The sequence below is a fragment of the Hordeum vulgare genome, chromosome 4H, assembly GCF_904849725.1.
Source record: "Hordeum vulgare subsp. vulgare chromosome 4H, MorexV3_pseudomolecules_assembly, whole genome shotgun sequence".
In the NCBI taxonomy this organism is placed as follows: domain Eukaryota; kingdom Viridiplantae; phylum Streptophyta; class Magnoliopsida; order Poales; family Poaceae; genus Hordeum; species Hordeum vulgare.
This window is the reverse complement of record NC_058521.1, coordinates 425936226-425950342: the sequence shown is the minus strand read 5'-3', so window position 1 is coordinate 425950342 and position 14117 is coordinate 425936226.

Sequence of the window (14117 nt, the reverse complement as noted above, 5' to 3'; positions counted from 1 at the left end):
GCATTTTCTTCAATGACGGCACCACGGCCGAGTCTGAGCTGCTTTCGGCCATCCGGGGTGGATGCCGACTTTATAATTCTCTCGTCGATAGCTAGCTCGTGTTTTGAGCTGCTTTTCGACCGTCGGGGGCAGCTATTGAATTTCTTTTCGTGGAAGTGAACGTATGCTCTGAGCTGTTCTTCGGCCGTATCAGGGAACTGCTACATTCTTCTTATAAACACCGCCTCATGCTCTGTGCTGCTTTCCAGCTTCTTGAGCCGGGGTTAAGTTATTCCGGTAACGTCCCAGATCAGTGTTGTAAAGACCGTTCTGGTGGCTACCGATTTATTTGCCGGTTTTATGCGAGGGCTCCGAGGGTCTAATTTACAGTTAGTAATTGTCAAGTAATAACTTGTCATTTACATATTGTCTTAGTAATGAATCATAACATAGAGATAGGTTGTGGTGTTTCTACCGTTGTTATTTCATGCATAATCATCATCATGTTAAGTCATTGTTGACAACAACCATGCTTCATAAATATGTTGTTAAAACCAACCTAATGGGTTGATCTCGAGTCACTTGTCCGGGCTTATCCGTGCGATCACATTGCCGATATGGGACGGCCTTGACTTGGGCTGATCGCGTGACCTTTCACCGGTACTTCCAAAGAGGGAGGATTATGCACGCGTGCTACCCTGATCAGGTGGGCGGTGATAATCCCGTGAGCCCAGTTGAGTTGTTTGGGGTACCCGTTCCTGGTTGGGACAGTTTAGTTTGGCCACAACGGTGGCAGGTGTCATGAGGACACAGGGCCACCAAGGGCAGGACTCCGGGGGAGGATGAATGCCGGTAGTACGATGAAAGAGTCACGGGTCAGGCAGGTTTCGTTGGAGCAATGTTGGTCCACCCGAATGGGATCATGAGGTCAGTGCTCCATAGTGTGGGTAAAGTGTGCGACCTCTGTAGAGTGTCAAACATATTCGAATAGCCGAGTCCACGGTATTGGACAGCCGGACCAGACCTCAGTACGTGGTCAACCGTATCAATTATAATAATGGAAGAACTCGTCTTGTGCAGACATCGGAACAGGTCCGGTATACGACATGTTAGCCATGGGATGGCTATGAGATGAGTGGTCGATGACCACATTGGATCAGATTCAGATTGGATCATGAGAATAGTCGGAGTACAAATCATTTACCTAATATTGTTTACCTTATCGCATTTACTTTAGAAGTTATCTTGCTAGGTAACCCTGTTGTACCTTGATAACTGATATTGCTATATAAGTATGCTATGTCATAATGATTAATATTTCTCTAATAACAAATACATGCTTGAATACCATGGATTGCTTTGCTTAGTGTATATGTTAGTTCTGGTTCTGCTTGCGAGTACATTCAAAAGTACTCAGCGACTTTTAATATGGCTAGGTTCACATAAGGATCCATCGTCCGTTAGCAAGGAACTGAAGCGTTCGAGGCTAGGAGCGTAACCGAGTCAGATCCCTATGGATTGGAGCCGCACCAGGACAGGGCGGCCTTAGATAGAGCTTTTCCCCGCTGCCATCACCCTTGTAGTTCATCATGTAAAACTCTTATATTCATTAATAGAAATGCCTGTGTTCATGATACTTGTTGTAAACGTGCATGCCAGAGTGATTTCCTGGGCTGGTATACGCGGTGACCGTTTGGCTACAATGGTAATCAGGCGGAGCGCCACAAGAAAGTAAGATCGGAAGCGGTCAAACCGACCCGAGTCAGCAACCTCTTCGTAGTCGAACTTTTCATGTAGCTGGCCTTCCCTACCATGGTCTCGTTAGCTGGACAGCCGGGAGTCGGACTGTAGCTTGTGCGAGGTTGTAAGGGCTCAACCTGGCATACACTATATGTCCGTCTATAATTAAGGAATCTGTTCGGGCCGGCTAGCGAGCCCCCGAGCCTGTGAAGTCGGTCCGGGGAACTCACATTCGAGTGAACAAATATTGCCATGAGTCTGAAAGAGGTATGCCTCATGCACCAGCTTGAAACACCCATTGCATTCATTAACAATCTCGAAAAGGGAAGAAGATACATAGATACATGCGTTTTCTTTTGCTTTTTAGCAATAGAATGGGCGAAGCAACACCGCGTTCCATGGACGCTCCGTTTCCTGGCCGGAGTCATCTCTCTTGCGCTTTCTTGGCTTCTGGGCGTCTATTAGATAGTATGCATTGTTATGCAATGCCCTGCTGATGATGAAAGTTTCTTCCCATGGGGAGGAGAGCTTGTGCTTGCCGGCTGTTCGCTGGATTCTTCTAAGAACCAAGTCCCCCTCCCGGAAGGAGAGGCGCCTGATCTTCTTGTTGTAGTAGTACCTCAGCTTCTGTTGATATATAGTCGTCCGGCTCAAGGCCAGCTCTCGTGCCTCCTTCGCTTCCGTCTTCGTGTACAGGGTGACCCGAGGAGAGTCGAACTCTACATCCGTGGGGATGATTGCCTCGGACCCATATACCAGGAAGAATGGTGTGAAGCCGATTGATCATTTCGGCGTGGTGCGGAGGCTCCACAACACAGCAGGCAGCTCTTCGATCTAGCAGCCGGGTGACCTGACTAGCGACACCACCAGTCTTGACTTGATGCCGGCTAAAATCAGGCCATTTGCCCTTTCCACCTGGCCGTTGGATTACGGGTGCGCCACCGACGCCAAGTTGAACCGGATGCCTTCTTCGGCACATAAGAGAGCCAATGCACCCATGGCAAAGTTGGTGCCGTTGTCGGTGATGATGCTGTGGGGGACGCTGTAGCAAACAACAATGTCCTTGATGAACCTGACGACTGTGGGACCGTCAAGCTTCTTGATGGGCCTGGCCTCAATCCACTTGGTGAATTAATCAACAGCGACCAGAAGATGCGTCATGCCGCCTGGAGCAGTCTTGAATGGCCCCACCATATCCAGGCCCCAGGCGACAAACGACCATGACAAGGGGTTGGCTTTGAGGGCTGATGCTGGCAGGTGGCTCTATGTGCTGAAGCGCTGGCAGCCTTTGCACTTGTTGACCATGTCTATGGCCTCCTCAAGGGCCGTGGGTCAATAAAATCCATGGCAAAATGCCTTGGCCACCAGGGTTCTAGAGGCGGCATGATGCCCGCACTCACCCTCATGTATATCTCTGAGGATTTCACGTCCCCTTTCTGGCTCGACGCAGCATTGAAACAGGCCGGTCACGCTACGCCGAACCAGCTCGCGATTGATGATGGTGTAAGCCGAGGATAGGCTCTGGATCTGCCTTGCCTCCGCCTCGTCTAGCGGAAGCTCGCCGCAAAGAAGGAAGGCCAGGATGGGTTGTGCCCATGTGGGAGCCGACACTGAAGACGGCTCCGCCTCGACCTGAAGGTCACGGGATTTTGAAGCCCCCGTGCTTGTCGATGCCGGCACGCTGTCTACCTCCATGACGGCCACCCACTGGGTGTTGAGCTGATAGGATTCGAGGCCTGGCGTGGCCTATGTTGTTGTTGGAGCCGGCAACGCCGTTGTAGCCGGCGCAACAGTTGTAGCCGGTACAGTAGTTGTAGCCGACAGAGTAGTCGTAGCCGGCGACTTGTCCGAGCCCGACGTCGAAGGGACGGAAGGATCTGCCGGTACAAAGATCGATGTCGACTCCGGAGACGGATTGATATAGGGCTTGTTCAGTTGCTCAAGGGAGACGCAAGCTGGGATTGCCTGCTTTGTGGAGCCAATTTTGGCCAAGGTGTCTGCCGCCTCGTTGTCCGCCCTGGGGACATGATGGAACTCGCAACCCTCGAAAGGGACACTGAGCTGCTGAATGAGGAAGCAGTAGCTTGCCATGTTGGCATCCCTGGCATCCCATTCACCAGAGACCTGCTGCACCACAAGGTCCGAGTCGCCAAAGCAAAGGATCTGCCATATGCCAATCTCTGTGGCAAGCCGGAGGCCATGAGCGAGCGCCTCGTACTCGGCGACGTTGTTGGAGGCGGCGAAGTGTATCTGGAGAGCATACTTGAGTAGGTCTCCTTTCGGGGACGTCAAGACGATGCCGGATCCCATAACACATAGCACATCTTTTGATAGTGGGGGTAGTTTTGCTTGCAGGCGGACAAAACCTTGCTGAGGTAGTAGATAGGGCGCTATACTAGCAACAACTTGCCCTCCTCCTTGTGCTGCACTACCAGAACCACACTAACCTCGCGAGTGGTCGCCGCGATGTAGATGAGGATGGGCTCTCTTTCGGCCGGCGCTGCCAAGATTGGCATGCTCGAGACGACGCGCTTGAGGTCGTGGAAGGCTTCGTCCGCCTGGTCATTCCACTCGAACTTGGTCGTCTTCTTCATCAGCTGATAGAGTGTAAGCGCCTTCTCGCCCAGCCGGCTGATGAATCGACTGAGGGACGCCAGACAACCAGCGAACTTCTGGACGTCAAGGATTCGAGCCGGCTTCACCATACGCTCGATGGTTCCTATCTTCTCGGGGTTAGCTTCGATGTTGCGAGGTGACACAAAGAAACCCAAGAGTTTGTCGTCTGGAACTCCAAAAACGCACTTCTCCGGATTGAGCCGAATCTTGTATTCGCGCAGATTGGTGAACGTCTCTCGCAAGTCTTTAAGGAGACTAAAATGCTGCTTGGTGTTGACGACGATGTCATCCACATGGACGTGGATGTTCCTGCCGATTTGCGGCAAGAGGCATTGTTGCATGCAGCGCTGAAAGGTGGCACGAGCGTTCTTCAGGCCGAACGTCATGGTGGTGTAGCAGTAGGCTCCGAAGGGCGTAATGAAGGAGGTCTTCAGCCGGTCGGCTCGATCCAGCTTCTGGTGGTAGCCTGAATAGGCATCTAGAAATGACAACGATTCACAGCCGGCTCTGGAGTCGATCACTTGATCTATCCGGGGCAAAGCGAAAGGGTCTTTCGGACACACCTTATTCAGGCTTGTGCAGTCGATGCACATTCGCCATGTCTTGTTTTTCTTCAGCACCAGACCTGGGTTGGCCAACCAGTCCGGGTGGAAAACTTCCATTATGAAGCTGGCTGCAAGCAGTCGGGCGATCTCTTCTCCTATTGTGCACTGCTTCCCCTCAGCAAAGCGGCGCATGGGTTATTTCACTAGCTTGGCATCCGGCCGCACATGAAGCTTGTGCTCGGCGTACTTCCTCGAAACTCCCGGCATGTCCTTTGGGGACCATGCGAAGATGTCCCGATTCTCATGGAGGAAGTTGACGAGCTCGCCTTCCTATTTGGCGCTCAGGTTAGCACCAATGGTGATGCACTGCTTGGGGTTCGCAGGGTCGAGCGACTCCTCTTGGTTTCTTTGGCTGGCTCGAACGAGCCTTCGCCGACCGATTGGGACGATGGAGTAGGGATCGCCGGCTGCTCGGGAACCTGAGCCATGAGCCAATCGATCTGTCTCTTCTCCTCAGCGATCAACAGGGCGTCGACCAGACGGCTGTTGTCGTGTGCGCACTCGAGCGACTTCTTATAGTCGCAAGCGATGGTGATAATGCCCTCGGGACCCGACATCTTTATTTTGAGGTAGGCATAGTGGGGGATGGCCATGAATATAGCTGAAGCCGGCCTGCCCATTAGCGCGTGGTAGGAGCTATTGAGGTCCACCACCTCGAACCAAGTCGGTTCGCGGCGGAAGTGCGCCTTGTCGCCAAAGAGGACATCCAGCTGGATTTTTCCAATCGGCGAGCATGATTGTCCCGACACAATGCCGTGGAAGACAGTGCTGGTCGGCTGGAGGTCCTACTCCTTCAGCCCAAGCTTGAGCAGAGTGTCACGGTAGAGGATGTTAATGTTGTTGCCGCCATCGACCAACACCCTAGAGATCCGGCAGGTGAGCCTCTTGGAGGCGAAGGTGGCGTCGAGGACGAGCGCGTATGAGCCAGGGTTTGGCATCACCGTAGGATGGTCATCTTGGCTCCATGTGATTGGCTTTTCGGACCAATGCATGAATTGGGGAACCGAGGGGACCATGGTGTTTACCTCGCGCCGGCGCTGTCGCTGGTAGTGCTTGTTGCCGCCTTCGCTGGTGAAGACAATGTATGCCTCTTCTTGCTCGGGGTACTGGTCGTAGAGACGACCGTTGTTAGGAGGCGGCGGTGGTGGAGCCGAAGCCGGCACTGGAGCCGGAGCACGAGGCGCTGGAGCTGCCGCCGGGAGAGCCGGCACACCCTCACCCCGAGACAGTCGTTGTGCAAAGCTGCATTGTCAGAGTGTATGGGTGGACTGTTTCGCCCCGGTGTGCATCTTGCACGACGCGTCGAGCATTTTCTCGAAGGTGAGCTTGGGCCGCCAGGTATTCTTGCCGGTCCGCTGCCGCTGAGAGTCGGCCTGAGCAGCCGGCGCCTCTTCCTCCATGTTGGCCACCTGCTTGCTTGCAGTGCGTGAATCAAGTTGATCCACCTTGCGCTTGTTGTTTTGGCCTCCTCGGTTGTCACCAACCGGCTTGGGAGTAGACGACGTGGGGACAAGATTGTCCGAGGCGGTCACCTTGACCCGCATGGCGGAGTCGGCCGTGGCGTATTTGTCCGTCTTGGCCATGAGCACGACCAAAGAGGTGGGCTCGGAGTACATGAGCTTGTGCTTGAGTAGGGTGTCGTCCCGGCAGCCGTCAATGAAGTACTGAATTGCTTGTACCTCGTGAACTCCTTCGCAGGAGTTGGGCAACTCCATCCAACGCGTGACGTAGTCGTGAAGGGGCTTGTCGGGCCTCTAGACGCACATGGTCATCTCGCGAAGCCGGCCAGGGCGTTTGTAGGTGCCGGTGAAGTTGCGGACGGATGCCTCCTCGAATTCAACCCAAGAGTTGACGCTACCGGCTGGCAGGCTGTTGAGCGAAGTCCTGGCCGAGCCGGTCAGCATGAGAGGCACGTAGCGGACCGCTACACGCTTGTTACCCCGTGCGATGCCGACTGCAGTGGTGTAGTCAATCAACCAGTCCTCTGGCTTGGCGGTGTCGCTGTACTTGGGGGTTTCACGAGGGGGAGTGAAGCTTTTAGGGAACGGCTCCCCTCGGATCTGGGGACCAAAGCACGCCGGACCAATGGGACCCTCCTCCTCCAGGAGGGCCGACTGTGCCAGAAGGTTGAGGCGCTTGCGAGCGTCGTTGTCGTTGTGAGGGACGCGAGGGCCGGTCCAGGCCGAGATCCCAAGGGTGCCATGGGACTTGGTCGCCTTGGCCTTCTCCCGACGCTCCGGCGGGATGACCTAGTGCACCAAATCACCCTCGTCTCCAACCTCCTTGCGGAGCCGGCTGGAAACCGGCTCGCTCTGGTGCTAGGAACGCCGTTCATGGCTGCCCTCGCCCTTCTGGCCAGAAGTGCGATGCATGGAGGAGCCTTGGGCGTGATGAAGGCCGCTGTGGATGTGGTGAGCCTCAAGGTTGGCTACCGGAGACATTGACTGCGCGTGGCCGGGGTCAAAATGAGCCTGCTGCTCGCTGGTGGCATCAAGGAGATCCCTGACACGCTTCTCTTGAAGGGCGTGCTCCTCACCCTTCAATCCAGCTATCTATGCCATGGTCGCCTCGGCGGCCCGCATGTTGGCCACAAGGATATCATAGATGGGCTGCTTGCCACCTAAGATTTCAGCGATGACCTGGCCGCGGCCGCGGACTTAACCACGCCGGCTAGGGCCATCAGCAGCCGGAGTGAAGCCATAAGCGGAGTTATACTCACGCTGCGCACCGTCCATCCGACGCTTGGCGATGGCGATAGCAATGCCCTCTTCCAGGATTTGCTTGAAGGCCTCCTCGAGTGTGACCCTGGCATCGGTTGGGTTTGCAGCTATAGCGATGGGCGTCTTCAGTCCGGCAAGGGTGGCATGAAGCGGGTCTACAGAGCCCGTGGAGGGGTCTTCTGCATTCGCTCGGCCTTGGCGGGAGCCTTACTGGTGCCAACACTGATAACCATCACCTTCATGAAGTTGGAGCTAATGGCAACGTCGTGCGGGGCAAAACATCCCGCATATGAAGGTGGGTCGTCGCAGATGAGCACATCGCTAGGGTACTCATCAGGCGCAGGCACATCCTCAAGGGAGAGCATACTAAAGCTTGCGCATAGCGCCTCGATGTTGATACCCTCGCTGAGGTGGCGAAGCTCATCGTCGAGGCGCAAGTCGCTGAAGAGAACGCCGAGGTTCGTGATGTCGGTGATGACAGCGCTGGGCAGCGGCCCGCTCGCGAACTCCTCATCAGAGTCCGTGAGACGGCCTGGATCATAATTCAGTATCGCGGAAACCTCCACAAGGGCAGGCTCCACGGACATTCATATCGATTTGGACACGAGGCATCCGGTGGTGTTGGCGAAGGGTCCCGCCCGGAGTGTAACTTGGACCGGTGCCGCAGATGTACCCAGGTTCAGGGCTCTCCGTGGGAGATAATACCCCTAGTCCTGCTGGATTGGTTGATGAACCAGAGAGATTACAATGCGCTCCTTGAGCTGTTCGACGGAGGTGGAAGAAGGAGCTGTCGGCTCGCGTCTACCTCTCCTATATGAGTGGGTGAGTGTGTGTGTCTGAAGTTGACCGACCCTCTGCATTGAGGGGGATCAGGGGGATTTGTATTCGAACCCACCGACCAACAATATGGATAAAAGTACATAAGAGGGGCCCGCCTGGCAGCGTCGCCGGCTGGCAAGGGGGCCCGCCGTGGTCCGTTCTTGTCGTTGGAGGGGCCCGCCGGCTGCAAGGTCCCATCTCACCATGGGACCCGCCCGCCAGCCAATGGGGCTCTTGCATGAGGCCTACGCAGGACACGTGTGGTACGTCCGGCGTCGTCTTGCGAGATTCGTCATGGGTCGTCGGTACGGCCGTCTCCACTGTTGCCACGCCGAGCTTGGTAATGGAGTGGGCCCTGGCGGCCTAGTACTGTGCTGGTTGACGGATCAGAGCCGACATAGGTGAGTGGCATGGGCGCTGACACTGTACCTTGTGTTCGCCTCAACCTTGTACCCGTGCTGACGCGTCTTCACCTTTAATCATAGAGTCCCATCACAGCCTAGGATCGGATGTGACAGGTGCTCTCTAGCCGGCTAGCGGCCTCACTAGCCGGCCTTAGAGCCACCGTCTCGCCCCTAGCCGGCAGACGCTTCCTAGCCTGCCAGGAGGAGTTGTGGTCTCGCCCCTAGCCGGTAGGCACTTCCTAGCCAGCCAGGGGGAGTCAACCGTTTGGAGGAAGCTGAAGACTTCCTTTGTACTTGGGCGCAAAGGAATAGGCTGGATGAGCCTACCCCGGGGTTATCACCCCGTCACCCTCAATGAAAGCACCCATGTCGGCGTCAAATCCGACATATCTTCTAGTAGGGGTCCTAAGCTAGGCATCTTGGAAGGGTGGTAACATGGACACACAATTGTAAATTGCTTCCTTCATATCCCTTTTCTTATTAGCTAGCGTCATGTTCTCTCTATATGTATATTAGCTAGCATCGACCAAGCATGAAGAAAGAGAGGACATTTCTCTCTATTAGCTAGCTAACACAATATGAAACCACTAAATTAACGCTCCAAAATCCCCCCAATAACACCCCACATTCAAAAAACGACCCAGCTCCGGCCAGATGCTCACGCGTGGATGCCATGTTGTCCCGGTTGGTGTGACCAACCGGGACTAAAGGCCCTCTTGCCCGGGCTCCCCGCAGCGGTCACAAGGAGACCCTTCGGTCCCGGTTGGTAAGCGATCCGGGACTAAAGGCTTTGGACTTTAGTCCCGACCCTAAGAGCATCTCCAACAGGCGTGCTTCGACCGGCGCCCAAAAAACTTATATACAACGCGCGGTTAGCTTTTTCTAGGGCGCCGACGAGCGTCGGCTCCGGTGGTCGCAGCATATTTAGCGTGCGTGCGACGCTCCTGCAGCCGCTGCAAATTTAGCGCGCGTGCGGCGCTGCAACACATATTTAAAACACACATATATATATAGATAAAATACATAGATAATATATTTTACATATAGATAATAAAACAAAGATAATATAGATAATATATTACATATAAATAAAACTAGTTCAACACAAAGATAATAAAATTAGTTCTCCTGTTGCTGCTGCTGACGGTGCTCTGCACGGTCTTGCTCCATGATCAGACGAGGGAGAGGGGCGAGGTCCTACGCCTGCTCGCGCGTGTAGACGTCGTGGAAGTTCATCTGCGCGCGAGGCCGCCCTAGTCGCCACGCCTCCGCGTCGTACGCGCGGGCGGCCTTGTGCGCGGTCTCAAACGTGCCGAAGCCGAGGCGAACGTCGCTGGACCGGATCTCGGCGTAGTAGGTGCCGGAGGGGCGCTCACGGATGCCGCGGTAGCCCGACGATGAACGGCGGCGCGGCGGCATGGCGGCAGAGGGAGCGGCTGAGGAAGAGTGTAGAGGAAGAGTCGAGAGCGCGAGGGAGAGACGCGTGGCTGTGTGGGCAGCCGCGTGGCGGGTGCGGCATTTTATAGCGCACTGAAAGCGGCGTGCCAAATCTGGCGCGCGGCCGCCCGCTTTCTCCCGCGCGCTCGTTTTTGCCGCGTCCGCTGGAGCGCACAGATTCGTCCCGCGCGCGCTAAAAATGGTGTTTACCGCACGCGCGTTTATTGCGGCCACCGTTGGAGATGCACTTAGTCCCTGTTCCGGAACCGGGGCTAATGAGCCTCTGAAACCAGGACAAATGGACCTTTTTCTAACAATGAGCGCGCCGCACATGACCGCGCTGAGAACGAGCAAGAAGGACATCGAGAAGGGCATGAACTCCACACTCTCGGTCCGGATCACAAGCCTCTGCACCAACAGGATTAATTAATATCTCCAATTCACAAACCTTAAACAAATCTAAATATACAATTAAATGGATCGTTACGATGATGTTAAAGGGAGCGGCGAAGACGCCGAGCGCGACAGCGACGCAGATCCAGCCGACGACCTGGACGCCGAGCGGGCCGGCTGACGCGAGCATGGTGACGAGGGCAATAAGGCCGAAGAGCCCGACGTCGAGTCCAATGAAGAGCTTCGCGGTGAGGAGCCTGACGCTCTTGGGGGCGTAGACCAGGTACATGGCGATGTAGAGGGTCTCGATGACGTAGCCGACGCCATTGATGGTGAGGAGGAGCTTGGAGCCGGACTTGAGGGAGACGTAGTACATCCACAACAAGCAGCTGAAGAGCGTCGCGAGGTATGACGTCAACTGGAACCCTTCCGTCGACTTCTTACGGTACACGCGGTAGAACGTCGGGCTGCAAGCACGCATCAGAGATTAATCTATTAGTTTTTTTCTGAAGCCTTCAGAGTTGATAGTTAATATGACCATGCAGCAACCAACATACTATAAGAATTGTTTTTACCTGCACCTACCTAGATTAAGTAAGTAATCATTGACGTAATCAGGGCAGCTAAACAAACTAACAACCGAGATATGTGCACTGCACTGCACTGCACTGCACTGCACTGAACCTACCTTACAGTGACTTTCATCACTTTTTACTCCACTAAGTAGTAATTAACGTAGCAATATTCAGTGTTATGTTGTCTCCAGGTATAAGCGAAAATTCTGGAACAGTGTAGATGACAGCAGTGACCGTTTCCGTCAGTCATGTAATCATTGACATGTGTGATGTGTCATGTGTGTCGTACGATGTACCGTGATCCTCTTGTTTCCTGGTTATTAAATAATACTCCCTCTGTTTTAAAATAAATGTCTTAAATTTAATACAATTTTGTATTAGAGTTAGTACAAAGTTAAGACATTTATTTTGAAACAGAGGAGGTATATTTTTAATGTCTATATACAAAGACACACATATTCAAAGACACACACATGACAGGGGACATGCATGGATCTACATAAATGTATGCAAGGCTATGGTTTATTTTGTGAAGACTGACCAGTGAAGTACTGTAAAGTTGAGGGTGCTTACGGTGGTGAAAGGAAGACCATGAGTGAGATGATGTTGCCTGCAAAACCAAGAACGGAGACGATGATCAGTTATGTGAACCAACGCAAAAAAAGGAAACAAAAAAGAGACGGTGTGTACGTTTGTTTGTCTCTGTGAACGTAAAAAAGAAAATCAGTTGTGTGTACGTTTGTTTGTCTCTGTGAACGTACACACAGCAAGCATGTTGGTTTCCTTTCTTTGTTCGGGTGTAACCACTTGATTAGAGTGTAAAAGCTTCGTTTGGCCGTTCCATTTATTTTCAACTGAAACGCTGGCTTAGCTCAATGAAAGAGATTGAAGAAGACGCACAAAGATCATGGATCCAACTCGTGTAAGTAAGCCGGAATCAGTGATGATCCTTTCTAAAAGGGAAACGCTTCGAGCAATCATTCGGTCGGTCGCGCCCGGCCCGCACGGTTGGCTGACGAGGGCTTGTAGTATTTTTTCGTCTAGATTTGCTGCAATCATGTTTAAATTTGCTACAACCGTTTCTCATTTTACTACAATTTACTCATTAAAAAACTTACATCCACGTTCGGTTGCAACTCGAGTTTGTTGATTTTTTTGCTACAACCGGCGTTTGATTTTTGTTACAACCGTGTTAATTTTTGCTATAACCGGTATCATTTTTTGCTGGAACCGTTTACTAAAAAGTTGCATACACGTTCGTGAGAGTTGCCACCCGAGTTCACCGGATTGTTTTGCTACAACCCACATTTTGTTTTGCTACCACGCATCATCATCGTCCTTTTTTTTTGCTACGACCACATTGATATCTTTTTTGCTACAATCATATTTTTACTGCAACCGTGGACGAAATTTGCTCCGTCGTGGTCTAAATTTGTTGCACCGAGGGATTTTTGCTGCACGAGAGATCTAACTGTGTGGCCCGTGGATCTGACTACTGGGCTGCGAACACCGTGAGCTCTCCGGTGCCGAGTAGTGCCCTTTCCAGAAGGGCAGACAAACAGAAGCACTTGCACATAGAATGTAGGATATGGATCCATGGATGGATCATGGATGAATGTGTGTATGTACATATGACGCCAAAGGTGAAGGCCCAGGTGTGCTGCTCCATGCTACCACCTTACTGTTCCTCGAGCACACAAACAAGCTACTGATAGGGAAATTAATGCAGGTGTTGTGTAGTACGGGTTGAAATGAGAAAACGACAGGGAGGAAAGTGCAAAAACGCCTTAGTTGACTGTCTCTTTGACACTCGCTCCATGTGGCATAGTCTGATTGGCCCATGACTAAACTTGCACCTCGTGTGCAAGTTCTAGGACTAGCTAGTCCAATTTTACAAGTTATAGGATTAAACAATCCCATAGAATGCAAGTTCTAGGAATCTAATGCAGCGAATCCGCAACCCTAGGTTGTCGCCTCTGCGCATGCGCCTCGCCTGGCGATTGGCACTGCCGTCGTTAAAATTTTCTCGATCCGATCCGACTACAAACAATATAATACGATGCAGAAGCAATGATTTTGTAAAAGAAGTAATTACATGGATCGGATCTAACTAGAAAAAATACCACCTGATCATCCCATCGATCCTTGACGATCACCCAGGTGGCTCTCAATGAAAGCACCAATGTCGGCGTCAAATCTGGCATATCTTGTAGCAGGGGTCCTAAGCTAGGCATCTTGGAGGGATGGTAACATGGACACACGATTTTTACCCAGCTCTGGGCTCTCTCAAGAAGATAATACCCTATGTGCTCCTTTTGATTGTATTGATGTGAGGATAGTACATAATACATGTATCTACTACGAGATTGTAGTAATGAGAATGAGATTGTTTATTACTAGCCTGGTCTTGGTTTATATAATGCACTGCCGGTCTAGGGTTTTGAGGAGTCCTTCTCTTGTGTGCCAAGTCTCGTGGAATATCCCTTGTATGCGTCATGGGCCATCTGAAATGGCCCATGAGTGAACCGTCATGGGGTCCTCGGCCCGACCCATTGGTCGGGAGACGACGTGGTGAGTACCCCCTAGTCGAGGACACCGTCACCCACCATCCACTTGGTAGCCATCGTCGAAGACTTAACACACATGTTAGATTACACCTCCGAGGAGGTTGAAGACATGGATTATGAGGCCGATGACCCTGCCCCTGTAAATACGGGGCGGTGGACTGCCACCTCCACCTACGACGTTTACATGGTGGACACACCCACCGACAATGGAGATCATACCCCGATACCACAAAATGGCGATAACTCCAGGGAGAATCCATCA